The 8,981-nt window shown below is 44.1% G+C and overlaps 1 protein-coding gene across 1 annotated transcript in view; it reads right to left on the bottom strand.

Annotated features, from left to right (window-relative positions):
• Positions 1–6,663, bottom strand: part of LOC147679578 (solute carrier family 2, facilitated glucose transporter member 11-like) — a 573,370-nt gene extending 566,707 nt beyond the window's left edge. Inside the window, exon 1 of the mRNA XM_086943163.1 lies at positions 6,542–6,663. The gene's annotated coding sequence lies outside the window, so the exon portion shown is untranslated. The remainder of the gene's footprint in view (positions 1–6,541) is intronic.
• Between the last annotated feature and the right edge of the window lie 2,318 nt (positions 6,664–8,981).

Consider the following 8,981-nt stretch of genomic DNA (forward strand, 5'->3'; position numbering starts at 1 on the left):
TGAGCTGTACAGTGTCCGAGAGATTGAGATTGAGTTTTTGTGACCATACGTCTGAATTTACCATCGCGCCAGCGACCTTTAACAATCGTACATGCAGCACTATAAGCTTGTTTACCCTCAACTGCGGGCTGTGCTAATCCGTCTGTATATATAATACATTCGTACTGTTCTAGAGAGAGAATTTCAGTCGGCATAGGACATTCTTGTTCGTATTGTAAAAATTCTAGAGTTTTCAAGTAGGAGTCAAAAACGTATTCAACATCTTGCAGCAAGAGAGTTAACACAATGTATCCATCTTGGATGTAAAGCCTTTGCATTTGGAATGCTTGCTTTTGTCACTGCCTCTAAGGCAGGTATAGGAGTAACGACTTTTATACATTTCCCTGTGGGAGAGCTCTCTCTTTTGCTACAGCAGTTTGAACAGCGGTCAGAATTTTTTCTGTTGAAGTGAATTTCATTTCAGCTTGTGTGTACAAGTGTGATTTATTAGCAATTGGTACTATTTCCCCTTCATTAAAGGTTAAGTATGTGAAACCGCATCTTCCTGGGATGACTCGGATTACAAGGTTGCGTACCTTTACGCATGTCTGTAAATGTGTTGTTGCTAACATGTCTGTTTGCACTGAATGGAAAATTTCTGTGTGTTTTTGAGTCCAATTTGTTGTTTTAAAATCAGGTTTGATTAATTCGTAGAAAGGTTTAACCCTTTCTGCGTAGTTTAGAATAAAAGTTCTTCCGAAATTCAGGAAACCTAGAATTGACCTTATGTTTTTCAGCGTTTTTGCCAGGCTTGAAAGTTCGTATCCTAAGAATAGGACGTTTAGTTGGGCAATTCTTGATTTTTTAAAGTTGAATTTGTACCCTTCAGATGAGAAACCAAGTATTATGGTGTTCACCCTGTTCAAGTGCCTGTCCAAGTCATCGTCTGTAAGGTAGATGTCATCGACATAAGATAATACCCCATCATCATACGTTTGTAGTAACTCTGTTACTCTGGCTCAAAATAACCCTGGACTATTCTTGAGTCCCTGGGGGAGACAGCAGAAGTGATGTTGTGTCCCCATAATTGAGAAAGCGGTCAAGGACCTGCTTTTTGGTGCGATATTTTGACAGAAGAAACCGTTTGAAATATCTAAGGTAGCTTTATACTTTTTGCGTACAATGTTATTCATCAGTGCTGCACTGTGTGCATTTTGTACTGCAAATGTTTTGCAACAAGAGTTTAAATGTCTGTAATCCAAAACTAGACGATATGAATTGTCTGGTTTGGAGAGAGGAAACAAAGGATTGTTCATTGATGAGGTGCATGTTTCAAGCACCCATTGGTATTCAAGTTGATCTAAGAACTCCCTAACCTGTTTTTTCGATTCTTGCTTAACTGGATACTGCCTCTGAGCAGTTGGTTGATTTTTTAACTGGATTTTATGGTGAGGAGAATCCTCATCCCATCCTACATGATTTTTATATAATGCTGGAGCCTGGGCTAAAGTCCATTTTCTGGCATGAGTATATTTTTTATGAATTGGAATATGATTGGAGAAGGCTTGCATAATGATCTTTTCGTTTTTTTTTAAAGAAGACGGTGTCTCCAACGAAGGTCCTAATATCCTGAGTATCTATCTCATTGGTATATACCCTGGGAGATCTTAAGAAAATGCCACCTCCACTTTAGAATGCTTTTATTAATTCTAAATCCAAATGTGAAGTAGCCATAGCCTTGAGGGAAAGAAAGAAAACTGTCCTGAAGAAGGTGAACATCCTTTGAATCACTTAAACGCAGCGTTGACTTCGTTTTCTTGGAATATTATTATGAAATGTTTTTTTGGATAAATTGTTTTTAACTTTGATACATGTAGTACATTGAAAACTTGTTTTTTATACATTATATTTTTTGGTTTTTATTATTCGTGTGTTTGCTGACGTACTGATCCTCTGGTAATGTAATGTCAATCTAATAGCTGAGTGTGATTAGTGTTTGCCCAGGGCACATGCACATGCGTGCTGAGAATTTGGGACATTTCATGGTCTTGTTCATAATGATCTCTTCGCCATATAGGCACTCTTCAGGTTTTCTCAAATTATCCCTATTCCTGAGGTTATACCTCTTTTCAGAGGGCTCCCTTAGAGGAAACCTACCTCTGGATTGAGAAGGCTTCTCTTTAGGAAGTGTCTGTCTAGTATTTTCCCACTTCTTTTTAGGAGTAGTGAGAGTGTTTTTAATAAAAAACCTTTTCAGGATTTTCTATTAGTTGGGGCTTTATTGGTTTTCCTCCCAAACTATCTCTACCTAGTTCTTCATAGGATTTTTCAATTATTCTGGCCAGTTCATATAGTTGCTCTGTTACATCAAGTTCTTTTAATTTTTGGCTGATCGCCACAGATGCTGCTTCACCTTTAATACTTGCTAATATTATAGCTGAGACCTGTTTGAAATCTTTAAGTAATTTCATACCTAGATTCGATGCAGGCTCTGGCCCGTATTCATTTAGGATCTGTTTCAGGACGTCTGGTATTACCGCCATAGACGGAAGACCATGAGTTTTTGTGTAGATTGCAGCAAAGACTGTACCCCAAGTGTCGCAGTCCTCCAGATGTGGTGCGATCCCCATTGGTAAACAGAGTGCTAAAATTCAGTTTTTCTCATGAGGTGCACTGTCAGGAAATACTGCCTCAATTTGAGTGATTTTTTGAACTAACCAGAATGGAATTTGTTCCCGTTTTGCAGGTAATTTACCAATGACTGATTGTATGGTCTGCGGTGTAATTTTATTTGTGTTCCCCTGATGAGGGGTTTGCTGTGGAATCCTGATAGCAGGTTGGACTGTTAGAGTCCGCATGACATATTGAACCAATTGTCTATGTATTTTGATTAATTGTTTTAGTTGAACTAATAGTTCTTCACTTGACTTCAATGTCAGGATGTGGTGTATAGCTGGCTAGTACCGGCCATGTTGCTCCTAGTCTACTTAGAGGACCGAGCCTGGTAATGTGATTTTGATGCTGTAGGGCGCCTTTAAACCAGAGCTGATGCTCTTGGTAAGTTAGTGGAATTTCAATGTCCTCAAAAGGAAGGTATTACATTGGAGGTTCCTCTACTTTGTAGAAGTGGAACACATGTGTTACTGGATTTGCTTCAGGGAAGACAATCCATGAATAGAATACCTCTGTCTGCCGATATTCATGTGCCTCTATGACAAAAATGACCCTATCGCCTCTTGATTATAGGCCATTTGGTATTAGCTTTGTAATGATGGTTTTCCTTACGTTTTCTGGGATCATTATAGCGTGCGGGTCATTTTGTTGGAAACCTGTAAAGTCTAAACCCGGTCTGGCTGCAGCTCCACCGGTTGCGTTCTTGCCACCGTTCTTGGTGTCGCTATCCGACATTTTGTTGACCGAAAGGAAACAAAGATAAGGTGCACAATATTTTGGAACACTGTATCCTTCAACGTTTAATCAAACCAAAAACTAATACATAGGATTTTCGTCCTACTCAGTTATGGCGGATATTTTATCCTTTAGCCCACTCCAGACGTCTATTGGAGTATTTTACGGGAAAAAGGGATCTCTGTGAAAAGCACGACTGAGTTACTCTAGTATCTAGCGTTAAATTAGTGCCTTACCAAATGTTGGGCGCCATGTAGTGCAATGTTTGCTCTAATTTTTTTCCTCTGTGTGCGGCAGTGGAGGGTCTCTGTGCGCTGCAACCGTGGCTATGTGCGCCAGGAACCAAACCGCGCGTGTCTGCGGCGCCGAATGGCACTCAAAACGTTTACTTTAAAAAGTGAAAAAGGCAGTTTGCAAATTTATTGCATTGCCTGTAATTTCATTGTTGTGTCTCTGGCTGCTGTTGTCTGTCTTCCCCACTGCCTGTACGTGTTCTGTGCCCCTTTTTCTTCCCTCGGTTCCCCTCGCTGTCCCTGTGCTCTCTCTGCCCGGTCTTTTCTTCTGTACCCCTCGCTGCCCGTGTCTCTGCCCAGTTTTCCCTTCTGTTCCCCTCACTGCCCGCGTGCCTCTCTGCCCGTTCTGACTTCTGTTCTTAGCTGCCCCTATATTTCTGTATTGTGTATTTTGAGTCTGTGCCATTAGTTTTTTCTACCCGTCTTGCCTCTGTGCCACTCGTTTTTGTGCCCCCTTTGCCTCTGTTCCACTCGTTTTTCCCTTGTTTTTTGTGCCTTTCTGCCCTCTGTCCCACTCGTTTTTTGTGCCTTTCTGCCCTCTGTCCTACTCGTTTTTTGTGCCTTTCTGCCCTCTGTCCTACTTGTTTTTTGTGCCTTTCTGCCCTCTGTCCCACTCATTTTTTGTGCCTTTCTGCCCTCTGTCCCACTTGTTTTTTGTGCCTTTCTGCCCACTGTGCCACTTGTTTTTTTCCTTGTTTTTGTGCCCCTTTTGCCTTCGGTTCCGCTCGTCTCCCCAGCCGCTGTGGCCTTTTGTTTAAGTATTGCTGTTAATCAGAGCCCCTTCACGGGCTCCGATTAACAGCAATACTTAAACAAAAGGCCACAGTCTGCCCCGCGCTTTACTAACAAAATCGTAGAGACAGTACACGCTGTGTTTAGAAACTGTCTCTACGCTTTTGTTATTAAAGCGCGGGCAGACTGTGGCCTTTCGTTTAAGTATTGCTGTTAATCGGAGCCCGTGAAGGGGCTCTGATTAACAGCAATACTTAAACAGTCTGCCCCACGCTTTAATAACAAAAGCCCTGCCTCGTGCTCCCACATAGCCCAAGCGCCGCAAGTGCCACAAGCCCCACCAGCCCCCTGCCTCCTTACCTGCACTCCTCATGCCCGCACCGCCGCCACCACCACGAAAAGTGCCTCATGTTCGCGCCACTCGCCTCTTTAAAGCGGCCGGCGGTGCAAGTCTCTCTAGCGACGTCCTGTGTGCACGCTCCACGCAAGGTGGTGCGCGCTGATGCCAGGGGAGGTGCGCGCACGCGGCCTAGAGGGAACAGTGATGTAGTGTAGTTCCTATATTCCCAATAGGCTCTGTGCATTGGAATAATATATCCTATAGATGTGAAGTAGGACTTAAGTCGACTAGGTCTCTATCTAATTTATTACACTTAATTGTGAGTGCCAGCTAGCTCAGAGGTCACTAGAAACTTTCTCGAATACACAAGAAGGGATTTGTTTCTGACAACCGCATAAACATGACAACTTTGTTTCCCCAAGAATAAAACTGATCTTCAGAGTCATGAAAACAATAGATAGATATTTTACACAGTCAATCGTACAGATTTGTTTCACCAGAGGTGCAGAGAAATAGAGAGACGGGAGTTTTCAATAAAAGTATTTATTGAACAGTCTTCTTTCTCATGCAGAAGAAATGAACTGCTACAATCGTAATACTTGCTGTAAAGTATAATGCGTACAGCTAGAAGAGTATTATGAAATAATACTGTAAAAGCATGGTATGGTTTCTCAGCCATAAAAAACATACATTAATACCAAAGACTAAAAGTACTCAATACGCCTACCCTGATGTACCTAACCTTAGTCTAGTACGAGAGAAGAAGTAAGTATGTGCTTTAGTTTCTTTGCCAAGAATCTATCTAAGATTTCTTTTAGGGTCTAATCAGCTCCATACCTTAGTTTAGAATGAAGGAGGTCAGGTATCTCTGTCTCCGGACTCGATTTCCAAACACCCCGCAAGGGGGGCTTGGAAACACTGGAGCGGGATTCTCAGCGAGAGAAAGGCAGCCTCTCTGTCAGTGCGTCAGCTAGAGGGTCGGCTAGGGCAAGTGTAGGCATATTTATACCTTGAAGGTGCCTGGATTGAAGTAAGGTCCGACATAATAGCGTCACCAAAGAACGGTAGTTCTTTGAAAACACCGTGATTTCTAGGACAAATCAATATTCAAGGAAAGGGGATGTCCCTGACTGCTGAGGCCGAGTTTTTCAAGAAATCGTTGTGGCTTTTTGGAACTAGTGGAAGTAGCCATCCCGTATTTGGACTGGATGGGTTATGTCTAAATATGGGTATGATTTTTATGCCTATATAAGGGTAATGTGAATTATACCTATATAAGGGCATGAATCGGTAAAATTACACTAGGGTCCTAAAACGCTATACAACAAGGAGGTGTGCATCTGTAAAGTACAGGGTTATATAAAGGTATTAAACGCAAATGATGCCCTCCCTCCATGGAATGAAAGAGCACTAGGGGAACGTCTTCTTTGGGGAGATCAGAAAAAATGATGGATCGTATATGCCAATATCAACCTCAACTGGTACTATCCCTACTTAGGAAATATTACACTCAGGGGAAGTCAGTGGTGGGGACTCCGTGTGTAAACCCCCATGTTTTAATGAGAAAACATATCCAAAACCCATATGCAAAACTGGGTAAATGGATTAATAAATTATTAAAATGTTCTAAAACTGCCTAATACGCAGAACCAGAGAGAGGGGTACCTCATTAGCACTCAAAATGTCATCAATGGATTGGTTAATCAGCGGTGCATCTGGCAGGAAACAAGCCTAACAACTGATCATGCATGGCCCGTACAATGTAAGAAAAAATCAGAAGGGTACATACCAAAGTTGATGTAGAATGGTAACGTGAGTAGTGCGCTCTTGAGACTGTGATCAGCGGCACTCAGTACGGTCACTAGTAAACATGAGGTGGCCTCCTTGAGAAGGGCCAGCAAAAAGAAACCTGGGGATAGAGATAAGCAATGGTTCAAAGTCAGTCCTAGTCGGCCCGCAGCGTGCTAATGAGCGTTCCGTGATGGCTTGTAAGAGAGTCAATGCGCCCCTGCGGTGTGACCAGTGGGCAAATGAGCAAGCATCATGGCCAAAGTTATAAATATGGAAAGGCAGCCTGCCCCGTTTTCCGAAATAGAGGAATACACAATTGTGCTGTGGAGAAGACACATGAGGACCCATATGTGTTCAAGAACTGCCGTCCCTAGATGCATGTCAATCCCTGGAAAGTGTAAAATGGGTGAGGCCCCGACGGTGGCCCTAATCTGCTCTGTATGGAAGGGAGGTGGAAAAACACTCCGCGCGGTAGACAAACGGATCGGAGGAGAAAAGGGGGGCCGGAGTAAGCGCTGGCCGTGTGGAAAGCCGCCGGCCTGGCGAGAATGCCCAGTGGGTTTCTCCGTGAGTGCGATGACAGCAGGCAATGTGGGAAAGGGAAACACTGAGTGAGGCAGTATCCGCGCGAAAGCAATATTGGTGGTCAGGGAGCTTTGATGGCAATGTTTAACAAGCATTTACAATGCAATGGTCTCGGCATTATTAAAGGTAGAGCTATTGGCATTGCTTATGACTTTTTATTTTTTTTAATCATAAATAAATAGCAATGTCATTTACATTGCCAATAGCTTAATCGTTAAATAAATGGCATTGTCATTTACAATGCCAATAGCTTAATCGCTCGCATATGCATGACCTATTGCATTTACACCCACACAGAGCCACACACACACACATACAGAGCCACCCACACAGAGTCATTCACATACAGCCACCCACACACTGAGTCACCTACACAGAGCCACCCTCACACAGACAAAGCCACCCACACATAGAGCCACCTACAAAAAAAGTTATCTACACAGAGCCACACACAGAGCCACACACACAGAGGCACAGACACACACACACACACACACACAGAGCAACACACACACAGAGCTACACACACACAGAGCTACACACACACACACACAGCCACACACACACACACACAGAGCCACACACACACACAGACACACATACACACACACAGACCCAGTCACACACACAGACAGAGCCACACACACACAGACAGAGCCACACACACACAGACAGAGCAACACACACACACACACACACAGAGCCACACAGACAGAGCCACACACACACAGAGCCACACACACAGAGAGCCACACACACACAGACAGAGCCAAACACACAAACACAGACAGAGACAGACAGAGCCACACACACAGACAGACAGAGCCACACACCAACACACACAGAGCCCAACACACACAGAGCCCAACACACCTCGCACAGAGCCAGCAGTAAATGTTTCCATTGTGTTTTTTCCAATAAATGCCTCTTGATTCTCACCCTGAGTGGTTACTGCTTTACCAGAAGCCATAAATCAGAAGAGTAAAACTACACAACAGGTAATCTTTATCCCCCCCCTCCTCTACCCTCTGTGTCTTGTTTCGGATTTCTGCTTTTCAGCAGAACTCGGTGCTTCCTGGAAAGCCATCCCCTGGCCTCGTTAATACAGTCATGTTCCGGTAATCTGGTCCTCGTTTACCTTCAGAGAGTGTTCCATGTGTGTTGATATCCTGAAAACAATCGAAGCTCTCAAGGAAAATGTATGCAGTTTGCATCAAATGGACAGGTATCCATCACTTCATTTAGAAGACGCTGTTATAAGTGACATCAGCTTAACTGGTGATCTACCAGAGATTAAACATTGCACTGCACATCACGCCACAGTCTCAGACACTGCTGCAGGAGCACGCACTCATCACCCACACAGGGACACAAACCACTGCAGGCCACAAACACCCACCATGCACACACATCGGGGGCAGACACCACTGCAGGCCACAAACACCGATCATGCACACACATCAGGGGCAGACACCACTGCAGGCCACAAACACCGATCATGCACACACATCAGGGGCAGACACCGCTGCAGGCCACAAACACCCATCATGCACACACATCGGGGCAAACACCACTACAAGCCACAAACGCCCATCATGCACACACATCGGGGGCAGACACCGCTGCAGGCCACAAGCACCCATCATGCACACACATCGGGGGCAGACACCGCTGCAGGCCACAAACACCCATCATGTACACACATCGGGTTAGGTGGCGCTATACATAAGTATGTCTTGAGTACATTTAAAAGCAGTATCGAAACCTAACCTTCTGTGAAAGGGCTGATGTCCTGCTGCTGTGTGAGGTGTCATGGGAGCCATGAACTCTACTTGTCTATGCAGCTTGTAGTT

This window comes from Lissotriton vulgaris, chromosome 11, assembly GCF_964263255.1.
Source record: "Lissotriton vulgaris chromosome 11, aLisVul1.2, whole genome shotgun sequence".
Classification (NCBI taxonomy): Eukaryota; Metazoa; Chordata; class Amphibia; order Caudata; family Salamandridae; genus Lissotriton; species Lissotriton vulgaris.